General features: G+C 40.3%; 1 long non-coding RNA gene across 1 annotated transcript in view; it reads left to right on the forward strand.

Annotated features, from left to right (window-relative positions):
• The window catches only part of LOC138845368 (uncharacterized), a 328,457-nt gene that overhangs the window by 135,348 nt on the left and 180,672 nt on the right, over positions 1-12,437 (forward strand). The window contains exon 3 of the long non-coding RNA XR_011382415.1: positions 1,735-1,887. This is a non-coding gene — a long non-coding RNA (uncharacterized lncRNA). The remainder of the gene's footprint in view (positions 1-1,734; positions 1,888-12,437) is intronic.

Here is a 12,437-nt window from a genome sequence, read left to right on the forward strand (position 1 = left end):
CGCCCCGACCGGGACTAGAACCCGGTGTGCTGGTGCCGCTGACGGAGGATTAGCCTAGTGAGCCGCGGTGCTGGCCCAACGCAGTGTCTTGATAAGAGTGAGGCTGAAGTGTCAACTACGGTGACTTTTCATGAGCTCCAACATGGCACACTTTCTGTAGCTGGACTTCCAGGTTGGAAATCAGCTTCACACAGAGTGACCACTTTCAGTCAGAAGCCAAAAGGACTTTTCTGACACAAACCTGGAGGTTACAGAGCAAACCTTTTGCCTTTTTTTTTTTTTTTTTTTGGTAGAAACAGTCACAAGCCTACCTAGATCAGTGGGAGAAAAGCCCATGACTCTTCCTGAAAAAGTGTCAAATTTAGTGGCATTAAAAAAAAATTCCCACATGATGAATCTGAACTGCCCAATGAGGTATCCCTAGACATATGTAAATTTAAAAATTTAAAAGGAAGTAAAATGGAAAAGGCAGCTTCTTCATCTCAGTAAACATATTTCAAGAGCTCAACAGCCACATGTGGCTGGAGTTGGTATCAAATTGGATGCTGCAGCTATTGGATATTTCCATAATTGAAGGAAACTGTTGGAAACCTTAGATGTAGATATATCATTTGATTCATCAAGAATGAATGTGCCTTTTATTCAGATGGTATACTCTTAGTAACAGCTAACTAAACTAACCAGGAATTCTTGAATGACAGCTGGACTTGGGTCTAGAGTAGGCAATAAATAAGATAAGGTTAAAAAAAAAAAAACACCTCAATTTGTTACCAGTAAAACCAGTCATGACATTTGTGTCATGTGCAAAGAATCCAGCTTGAAGACACTCTAATTTCCAACATGGGATACAATAGACATATAATATATTTGTAATTGTAGTGTATTAACAGTATCAAATACATTATTGGAAAAAAGACATATAAAGAGAACATATCAAGCATTTCTCTTGCCCTTCCTGTCTAGACTTAGTTTTAGGGAAACCAAAAGATTGATAGGAGAAAATATTTTTCTGAATTTTAGCTTACTGATGAGAGAATGCTAGAGTTAGAAATACATATTTTTTTTGCTGTTTTTAAGAAAATAATGTGCCTTCTTAATGATCATCAAAGGCCAGTAAATGATTCTGTGATATACTTGTAAAATGTTTACTGGATAAAGGAGGCTGACAGTTCTTGCAGCAAAGGATCAATTGTAGAGCTCAGATAGGATTGTATGTGTTTCCCACTGTGATAAAATGAAACCTACCCAACCAACCTGTGAGTTGCTGTATTAATCAGCTTTTCTGACGTAACTAAATATCTGACACAGGTTACATTTAAAGGAAGGAGGTTCCTTTTGGCATATGATTTTACAAGTGCACAGACCAAGATCCAGTGGGCTGCAATGGTTTAGCTATCTAGGGAGACCCGATGATGGCAATAGTGGGGCCTGTAGGGAAGGAGCACATGGAGAGCCAAGAAGCAGAGAGGGAACCGCTGGGCTGTACCCTTCTGATACAACCAGTCTGCTTAGGAGAGTTACCTCCCAGGGCACACTTCCCGTGACCAAGCGACCTCCCAGTGGGCCTCCCTCCTGAATATCATCATTGAGTTAAGCTTCTACCCCCTTAGTTCCATTAACTTACGATATGTATATGCGTTCAGGAGCCAATTCCTGTTCAAATCATAGCAATTGCCCTTGGAAAATTTGAACCAGATTCTGATAAAGCCTTTAAATTTATTTCTATTTTTATAGGAATTATAGGGGTAGAGGAATACTGCAATATGCCAAATATAGAAGTGGGAATTCTATGGACAAATGGACTGGTATCTTCAACAAATTACTGAAAAGAACAGAAAAGAAGGAAGAGGAGCTTACAATTAAGAAACATGGTGTATCCAACTAAAAGTAAGTAAATTGTTCATGTGTGAATTCAAATGCACTGGTGCAGGGGAACTGGCGAGATGAAGTCTGAGTTCGTGTCCCACTGTCAATGATGATTTATCAGACTGGACACAACGGCGAAGGTAGTTATGAATGATTATCATAGGTAGTCATGAGTAGTTATCATAGGTAGTTATGAGTGGTTATCACAGGTAGTTATGAGTGATTATCATAGGTAGTCATGAGTAGTTATCATAGGTAGTTATGAGTGGTTATCACAGGTAGTTATGAGTGGTTATCATAGGTAGTTATAAGAGACTGGACACAATGGTGAGGGTAGTTATGAGTGGTTATCATAGGTAGTTATGAGTAGTTATCATAGGTAGTTATGATAAGAGACTGGACACAATGGCGAGGGTAGGTATGAGTAGTTATCATAGGTAGGTATGAGTAGTTATCATAGGTAGTTACATGAGTGGTTATCACAGGTAGTTATGATTTATGAGACTGGACACAACGGTGAGGGTAGAAGTGAAGTTTTATTTAAGAAGAGAACCTCCACACAGTGTGATAGGAGGGGCTGGTAGACGAGAGAGCAGGCCGCTGAGTCTGGCAGTCTGGGGTATTTATATGTCCTTGACGCGTTATCTCCGAGGAACAAAGGTGGCGGCTATACATTAGTTATTGTGAAGGCTGGGGGTAGTCTTTGTGGGGCCCTTTCTAGCTTGTTTTTATATAAACCTCGATCTTGTTATCACTGATTAGTATTTGTTGCAAGGGGCTCTTTCCTGTTTTTCTTGTGCACTTGCTGGGAAGTTGCGCAGTCTGTCCATGCTGGCAGCGTTGTTGGATGGTGTTAGTCTGGCCTGCTTTCAGTCCTGAGCTCCCTCAACAGCAGCTGTCCAAGTAGCCTTCTCTAAGACAACTGAAAACCTGTGAGCACTGGCTCTATTTGATAGTAAATGATTGTTCTTTTTGTGGGTATTAAGGATAGAGGTATTCTAGTTACGTTAATAAAGGAGTTCGTAATCTTTAATAGTATACAATAAGGAATTTGTGAATGAAATATATTTATGTAATTTATAAAAAATGAGAAATTATTAGAAACAAAATGAGTGGAGAAATTGAGGAAAATGGGATGTCCATGTTGTGATAACTCCCTGTGGTTCTTGATTACTCAGAGTGTTTTTATATCTCAAAATCCCCATCATGAAGAGTTAAAACTATGACTTCATGTCAATTATTTAAATGTTAAGAGTTTGTTTCTCTTTACAACAATTTTACATGTTTTTCAGGATAATACACTTTATACATTTTTTGGTAGCCTTTTATTAGGTGGACTATTATATTTATTAAGATGGTAACATGCGTACTATAAATATTTAGCTTAAAAACCTGGCCACAAACAGTATGTCAGATAAAATCTTCTTTTTGTAAAAAAATTAAAGTGCATTTTACGTATATATCGATATGCTACAACATATTAAAAATGCTTCTTTCTAGACAGTATTTTCAGGCAATTTCTGTAATCTGATAACTTTTTGTTTTTCTAAAAATGTTATTTAAGTTATGCAAGTTTCATGCATTGCATATATACAGATTTATGAACATAATGGTACTTCCCCATCCACCCTCCCTCCTGCCCGTGCTCCATCCCTTCATTGTCTTCCCTCTCACATTCCCACTCTTAATTTTTACAAAAAGCTATTTTCAGTTTACTTCATGATTATATACTTAACTCTACGTTAAGTAAAAGAGTTCAAAAAATAATATGAAGAAAAAAAACCCCTCTGTTCCTCAATGGAAGGACAAGGGCTCTAAACAATCATTGAATCTGAAAATGTACATTTCACTCCAATACATTATATTTCAGGTACCCTATTAGTTACCTTGGATCAGGGAAAACATATGATATCTGTCTTTTTGGGGCTGACTTATTTCACTAAGTATAATGGTTTCCAGTTGTGCCCACCTTGTTGCAAAAGACAGGATTTCATATTTTTTTTTTTTTTGTTTTTACAGCTAAGTAGTACTCCATAGTGTATTTATACCATAATTTCTTTGTCCAGTCAACAGTTGATGGACATCTGGGTTGATTCCATATCTCAGCTATTATGAATCATGCTGCAATGAACACGAGGGTACAGATAATTCTTTCAGATGCTGATTTCTTTTGATTAGAGTAAATTCCCAGGTGTGGGGTGACTGGATCATATGGTAGGTTTATATTCACATTTCTGAGTATCTCCATACTGTCTTCCACAGTGGCTGCCTCAGTTTACATTCCCACCAACAGTGGACCATGTTATATTTTAATGTTAGCTGTCGCAAAGCACACTGGACACCGGAGTAAGGGAAAGGGTTTATTGGGGAACACCCTACGGACCGGAGTGAAGGGGCGGTGAAGGAAAAAGAGAGAAAGAGAGTATAAGAGAGAAACAGAGAGGAGAGGAGCTAGCAAGGAGAGAAGATAGAGCAGAGCAGAGGAGAGAGGAGAGCAGAGCCCAGAGCCCAGAGCCCAGAGCCCAGAGGAGGAGGCTAGAGAGAGGAACCAAGAGAGAGCAGGAGAGAAGGGCCAAGAGAGAGCAGGAGAGAAGGGCCAAGAGCCAAGAGCCCAGAGGGGGAGGCTGGAGAGAGGAACCGAGAGAGAGCAGAAGGACCGAGAGAGCACGTGTTCAGGAACAGGCCCTTTTAAAACTTTGCCTGAGGGCGGGCAGGGAAGCAGGAGCAGCCAATCCCATTAGGATGGGGGTGGAGCCTGGCTCAGGTAGCTGGGCCATGCTGCCAACTGCGCCAGTTTCCTAATAGACCAGGATACCTCTTCTCCCACATCCTTGCCAGCATTTATTATTTATTGATTTCTGTATAAGAGCTATTCTAACTGGAGTGAGGTGAAACCTCATTGTAGTTTTACTTTGCATTTCTCTAATGGCTAGTGTCTGCCTTTTGAGTTTCCTCTCTTGAAAAATGCCTGTGTAAGTCCTTTGTCCATTTCTTAGCTGGATTATTTGCTTCGTTGTTGTTAAATTTCTTGAGCTCTTTATAGATTCTGGATGTTAACCCTTTATCAGTTGTGTAGGTTGCAAATGTTTTCTTCCATTCTGTTGGTTACCCCTTCACTTTGTGAGTGTTTCTTTTGCAGCACAGATGATTCTCAGCTTGATGTAATCCCATTTGTCAATTTTGCTTTGATTGCCTATGCTTCTGAGGTTTTTTCCAAGAAGTCTTTGCTTATGCCAATGTCTTGCAGAGTTACTCCTATGTTCTCTAGGAATTTGAAGGTATCGGGTCGTGGATTAGGTCCTTGACCCATTTTGAGTGGATTTTTGTGTAAGATGTAAGGAGTGGGTCTAGTTTCATACTTCTGCATGTGGAGATCCAGTTTCCCCAGAACCATTTGTTTAGGAGACCATCCTTGCTCCAGGGATTGATTTTAGCTCCTTTGTCAAAGATAAGTTAGTTTTAGATGAATGGATTGATTTCTGGCATTTCTATTGTGTTTCATTGGTCTATAAGTCTGCTTTTGTGCCAGTACCAGGGTGTTTTGATTATAACTGCCTTGTAGTATGTCTTGAAATTGGGTATTGTGATGCCTCCAGCTTTGCTTTGGCTATTTGGAGTCTCTTAAATTTCCATATGAATTTTAGCATCATTTTTTCTATATCTGTGAAGAATGTCATTGATATTTTTACTTGGAATCTGATACCATTTAAAAAAACTGTTTGTTTATATTGCAATCCTTACTGTTTATTTCAAAGGTAAGGCATATAATTTGCAATGACTTTTCTGTCTTGAGGGGGAAACTACATGTAAAATAAGTTCTGTGTGAAATTAACCTTGACTCAAACAACAAGGCTGAGGCTTCTAAGCTTCAGCCAATTATTGACATGTGTTATCAAATTGCTCCTTAAAGAGAGGAAACTGATTTTATATGAAGCCCCCAATTTTAAAAGTGACACATAAAGTTAATTAATGAAACTGCAGAACAGCCAAAGAGGTTTGCATTTGGTATTTTCTCTGTGCTGATGGTTTTCTATGCACATTGCACACAGTGACTCTAAAATTAGATGAGAAGCATGTAGAAGGGTAGGGCCCTGGGATGCAGGAAAAGTGGGCTGAAAGGGTCTCAAGGCCCAGCTGGGTTGGAGGCCTGAGAGCTAAGCAGCTCTCTGCTTTGCTGACCCCACCCAGAGCCTTTGGTTCACCTTGGGGCCCTGGAGAATCTCGCCTTGGTAGCACTATGCCTCTGCTTTTTCCTTCCTCTTTCCTAGCTCTCCTTGTTGTTCTCTGCTTTTCCTGGGGGGAAGTGTTGGAAGGGGCAATTAAGTCTAAATGCTAAGTTACAATGCTAAGTTAAAAGCTTTTGTTTCTAACTAGCCTCAGGCAAAATTCTCTTTTGCAGCACAGGAACTTAATTAGTGAATTGACTTTCCATTCAAAGCCTCTACTTGTGTTTAAAGTTACTGGGCAGAGGCACTGTTGCCCTGGAACTGTTAGGAAGAAGTGTCACTGCCCAAGTGAGTGATCTGATTTTGGGTTCCTCCTATACGCAGAGACCCAGTAGCCCAAGGGGACATTTTCGGGTTTCCTACCCCAGCCCTGCAGGGAGAATGCTGTCACCAGAGAGGCCCCAGACTTCCTAGAGGACAAATGGCAATGCCGCAGAGTGGCAGTGCTGTAGAGAAGCTGAGTGAAGCGGCCCACAGAGCCCAACCCTCAAATGCTAAGGTTTGTGTTAAAGATTGTGCTTGGAATTATACAAGCAGAGGCCAAGCGCTATAGACATCTTCTGCATAGAGCTCATAGAAGGGGGGCCAGACTGGAAGAGAAGAACTTTGATATTCCCTGGGGAGAACCAAGGGCTGATGCAGCCCACTCACCATGGCTCACATACACTAGCTGTCCCCCAAGAAACAAAACTCAGTGTGGTCTTGAACTCTAAGAAATTATTTTAAAAATTTGAAAGTTTGTTACCGGAGAATGGCAGGGTCTTTGTCTTCATGCAGGAAAGAATTCAGGCGTGAGACAGAGAGTAAGTGGAGAGCAAATAGCAAGGTTTATTAGGGTAGGGACATCCGTAAGAACTGATGGGCTCCTCTCCAGACAGAACCTGAGAGAGAGTGCCCAGTCGTTCAGACTGGGAGAGAGCCGGGTTACGTGGTTGAGTGGAGAGAATACACCTATCTAGGCCAGGTGGGCGGCTCAGCAGAGAGGCAGAGGGCTGAGCACAAAGTCTAGTTGAGGCCAGGGGTTTTTAAGGGGATGGGTCTTCCCACATCTTCTCCTCCTGAAACAAAAGACTTTTTGGATGTAAATACGGAAAATTCCTATCTGAGTTTTCCCCCTGAAGTTATCAGACAGGAGGAAGCCTGGCTGGCATTGCCCGGTTAGAGGAAGGGTGAGCAGGACCCCCTGGAGGATCAGGATCTGGAGCAGGACATTTGAAATGCAGATTCTGGGCTGCCCCTGGAAGTGTATTGGGATGACTTTGAGATGCAAATGCTGGACCTAGATGTCAACTCTTTAGGCCTTTGTCACACACACATAGGCTCATATCTGACTTCCTACCTAACAAGTTCATTATTTTTGTATTTTTAGATACAGACTGAGTTTTGTAAGTTTGAAATGATAAATTGTTTTATTTTTTCAGTTATAAACACTGACCTAAACATTAAAAATTTACTTTTCAAAACCCACAAAACGATATAAACATAAAAAAATCTAAATAATTTAATTTTTAAAATATTTTTTGATAGGCCTGTACTTTTTATAATTCTTTACTTATTAAAGCTTAAAACTTCACTAAGACCTTCGGGACATCTGTTATTATAGACCACTAGTAGATGCCTATGTAGTACACAGGGATCAATTGTATTATATTCACATTGTATTTGTATATGGTATTTCTTGGATGTATATATTTTCAATATTTATCAGGCATTTGGCAACTCTGCCAAGCATTGTTCTAGGTGCAGAAAATACTGCAATGAACAAAATAAAAATCCTTTTGCCTATAAAAGCTTTTTCTAATAGTTTAGTGTGTATGCTCCTTATTTTAGTGTTTGGGTTCAATGATATCAACAAAATCTTCAGAAATATTCAGAAAATTTTAGAATCAGAAACACTAAGATTTTTTTTTTTGGTGGGGGAGGAGGAGGTGGGGGAGGAGGATTTCTTTAAAGTTATTTCACCTTAGAGGATCCATGAAGGTCATAGGAGAATAAAATTTAGTTTTTACCTTTTTGTGGTGCATTCATGAAGATTCATTGCTGATAGTCTGCCTAGCAATCCTACTACATTTTCTAATCTACTCACTGTTTCTCTCTCTCTCTCTCTCTCTCTCAAATGACCAACACTTCTACCTCAGCCAGCACATTCTATTCTGTGATGGTGAGGGAAAAAACCCCCAACATTCACATGAGAACTTTGATATCTTCCTATGTGGGCTCTTCTAAACAACCTGTATTTATACCTAACATAGGCCCTGCCTCCCCTCTACTCTGGAGGGCCAGCTAGGCTACCACTTAAGTCAGCCCCACTCCTGCACACTGGGATTTTGTTTCTAAGATTTCCCCTGTCTTCTGCATCATCACCCTTATCCCTCTCTACTGGATCTTTCTCATCAGCACATGAATACACAGTAAGAAAGAAACTTCCTGAACTCCAAGTTGCTGGATAACTATTGATGCATGTCTCTGTTCCCATTAGTAGCAAATCTCAGAGAAGTTATCTACCCTCTCCTCTCATTCTCTCTTGAATGCTCTTACATGAGGTTTTTGCTCATTATCACCCACTTAGAACCACAGTTCAAGGTCCAATTCAATGACTGCCACATAGCTAAACACACTGGTCCATTCCTAGTTCCACCCTTTTCTTTTCTTTTCTTTTCTTTTCTTTTCTTTTCTTTTCTTTTCTTTTCTTTTCTTTTCTTTTCTTTTCTTTTCTTTTCTTTTCTTTTCTTTTCTTTTCTTTTCTTTTCTTTTCTTTTCTTTTCTTTTCTTTTCTTTTCTTTTCTTTTCTTTTCTTTTCTTTTCTTTTCTTTTCTTTTCTTTTCTTTTCTTTTCTTTTCTTTTCTTTTCTTTTCTTTTCTTTTCTTTTCTTTTCTTTTCTTTTCTTTTCTTTTCTTTTCTTTTCTTTTCTTTTCTTTTCTTTTCTTTTCTTTTCTTTTCTTTTCTTTTCTTTTCTTTTCTTTTCTTTTCTTTTCTTTTCTTTTCTTTTCTTTTCTTTTCTTTCTATTTTTTGACAGGCAGAGTGGATAGTGAGAGAGAGAGAAAGGTTTTCCTTTTTGCTGTTGGTTCACCCTCCAATGGCCGCCGAGGCCAGTGCGATGCAGCCAGTGCACCGCGCTGATCCGAAGCCAGGAGCCAGGTGCCTCTCCTAGTCTCCCATGCAGGTGCAGGGCCCAAGCACTTGGGTCATCCTCCACTGCACTCCCTGGCCACAGCAGAGAGCTGGCCTGGAACCGGGACAGAATCTGGTGCCCCGACCGGGACTAGAACCCGGTGTGCCGGCGCCGCAAGGCAGAGGATTAGCCCATTGAGCTGCGGCGCCCGTCTAGTTCCACCTTTTCTTAGCAGCATTTGATTCATTCAATCACATCTTCCTTAAGGAAATATCTTCTCTTGTTTTCAAGAACACCATGCTTACCGACTGCTGCCTCTCAGTCTAGTTTTTTGACTTCTTGTTTTGCTCTAAATTGTGGAGCATCCGGGGCTGGATCCTAGGCTTTTTGCTCTTCTTTCTCTAGACCCATGGTTCTAAATCTTGTTTCTTAGCCAATGGCTCATATCTGTATTTCCAGCCCCAATGTCTTTCATCAGTGGTAGACTGGGATACCCAGCAGCAGCCTTTACAAGTCCTGTTGGATGTCTAGTGGCATTTCAAGCCTAATTTATTTCAAAAGAACTCATGCCCCACCCCTCTGCCGTTTTGCTCTCTTCAATATATCTATACTAGTAAACGGTAGGATTCCTTCCCAGACCAACTGAATACCTTGGCATTATTGTTAGATTTGACTACTTTTTATTATCTCTAATATTCTGCTCTTGTCCATTCTAGCCTTGTCTACCCTGTCTACTCCTGATCTACTGCAATAGCCTCTAACTAGTTTCTCTGGTTCCAACTTGTTACACCACAGAACATCTCCACAAAGCAGTCAGAATAATCCTTCTAAAACATAATATTTTGTCTTACCACCCCTCTGTTCAGACTACTCAGATGGCTTCTTATGATAGCTGTCATTTCTCGCCACTCTGTCGCTGTGCTGTAGCCTGCTGATCTTCCGCATCATCTCAGGTGCTGGGCCAGGAATGCTGTCCGGATGCACAGCTTCCTGGTTCCTTCCTGAACCCATTCATGGCTCTGCTGCAATGTTGATTCTGCAGAGAAGCCCTCCCTCACCATCCTGGGTAAAGTAATGTCCTCCCTAAACTGAATACTCACCTTCTATCCCCTCCCCCCAATTTATATAGAATTTATTCTCTATTAATAGATCATATATTGATTTTATAACATTGTTAATTACCCTTATGCATATGTAAGTTTTATAAGGATGGAGGTTTAATTTTGTCAGCTCTATCTCCCATGCCTTGACTTAGATGGTGATCTATAAATATTGGTTAAATGAATAAAATTATGTATAATAGAATTATACAGAATCTACTTACTAGCAATATTTTCTCTCCTTTTCTTTCCCTCTTCTCCTTTCTCTCCTTTTTATTATTATTTTTATTGGGATGGCAGAATGACAGAGAGAGAGATCTTCCATCTGCTGGTTCACTCCCCAGGTAACTGCAACAGCTGGAACTGGACAAGGATTAAGCCAGGAGTCAGGAGCTTCTTTTGGGTTTCCCAAGTGGGTGCAGGGGCCCAAGCACTTGGACCGTTCTCTGCTGCAATTCCAGGTGCATTATCAGGGAACTAGATTGAAAATAGAGCATCTGGGACTTGAATTGGCACCCATATGGGATGTCAGTGCTGCAGGCAGCTGCTTAACCCACTCTGCCATAGTGCTACCCCTCAACTCTGGTTTTTATACTACAAGGTTCCTTTGTTCCTAGACCTTTGGATACAGATGGAATTATGCCACTGGCTTCCCTGGTTCTCCAGCTTGTGGATGGCCAGAGATGTGACTTCTTGGCCTCCATAATAATGTAATTTTCATAATAAATAGCCTCTCATCTCTATATATTTGTGTCTTGGTTGTTCTTTTTCTCTAGAGAATACTGACTAATATACTAAATAAGTTATTGAACTAACGGGATGATTCTCTGATTCTTAAGTACCAACCTGAGTTTGTGTGTGTGTGTGTGTGTGTGTTGGGGAGGTAGAGGGAGAAGTTGTTGAACACAGAAGAAGGGGTACTGAAGGGTAGAATCTGCTATCAATGTCAAAAAAGTAGGAGAAAAGGCCTATAATCTGAAGTACATTCTAGAATAATGTATTCTGGTTTTTTATTTAATGCTTTTTTTGAGGGTAAGCTCAACTCCTGAACTGTGGCCAAGTCAGATCAAGAGGAGTTTCTCATTTTACATGGAATGCCAGGTGTATCTATCTTGGCATTGCCCACAGATTATGCTCTTTATACAAAGGTTTAACTGTGTCGGTCTGTTTTCCATTGCTATAACGAATACCTGAGGTTTGGTCACTTATAAAGAAAAGAAACTCAGATTGCCCACAATTTTGGCCCTGCACAATGCTGGCTCTGGTGAGGGCATCATGGCAGATGGCTTCATAGTAGGACCATGGATAAGAGGGAGAGATTGTGTGGTTAAACGGGATTCTAGAGATTGAGGAACAGCTTGTCTTGCTTGCTGTTTTATATCAACTTGCTTGTGTGGAAATTAACTGGTGCCCTATGAGAACTACTTAATCCTTATGTGATCAATGTCCTCAATGACCCAGGCACCTTACAGCAAGCCCTACTACTACAACAGTGGGGACCAAGCTTATAACATATGAACTCATGTGGGATAAACCAAATCCAAAGCATGCCATTATCCATTGGATTGATGGGCAGTTAGTGCCACTTCTTTCTTCTCATCTACTTCCTTAATCAATAAGCCTCACATTTAGTGTCTGATTTTTTTTTTTAACCTCTGGGATATATTAGGAAGGGCAGGTATAAATTTTTCTCACACTATCTATATTTGTTGAGTTAATCCAGGTTACATTGAGAATTATTTCTGAAATGCATAGATCCTACTTAGTGATTAGAGGTCTTAGAATTTTGTCTCAGTAAGGCAGATTTCAAAGGAGTACTCATTTCTTCCATTCTCCTTGCTTCTCCTGAGACAAGGTCAGTGCCGGTTGGCCACACCTATAAGCTGAATACAATCATTGAAATGATATAGAATCTATGGACTGGGTGGTTCTAACTAGGCTGGTGAGGGATGTTTTCACAGGCTCTGGAAAACCTTTTGGCTTTCTCTCCAGACAACGTTGGAGAGCAAATTGGGATTAAAAAAGGAATCTTATCTGTAAGGGAGTTTCTATTTAAAAATTTATGAAAATAATATACTTGGCTGACAAAATTAATCATAAGGGGATTTAGTGAGGAACGCTTGAATTTTGGT

This window comes from Oryctolagus cuniculus, chromosome 15, assembly GCF_964237555.1.
Source record: "Oryctolagus cuniculus chromosome 15, mOryCun1.1, whole genome shotgun sequence".
Lineage (NCBI taxonomy): Eukaryota > Metazoa > Chordata > Mammalia > Lagomorpha > Leporidae > Oryctolagus > Oryctolagus cuniculus.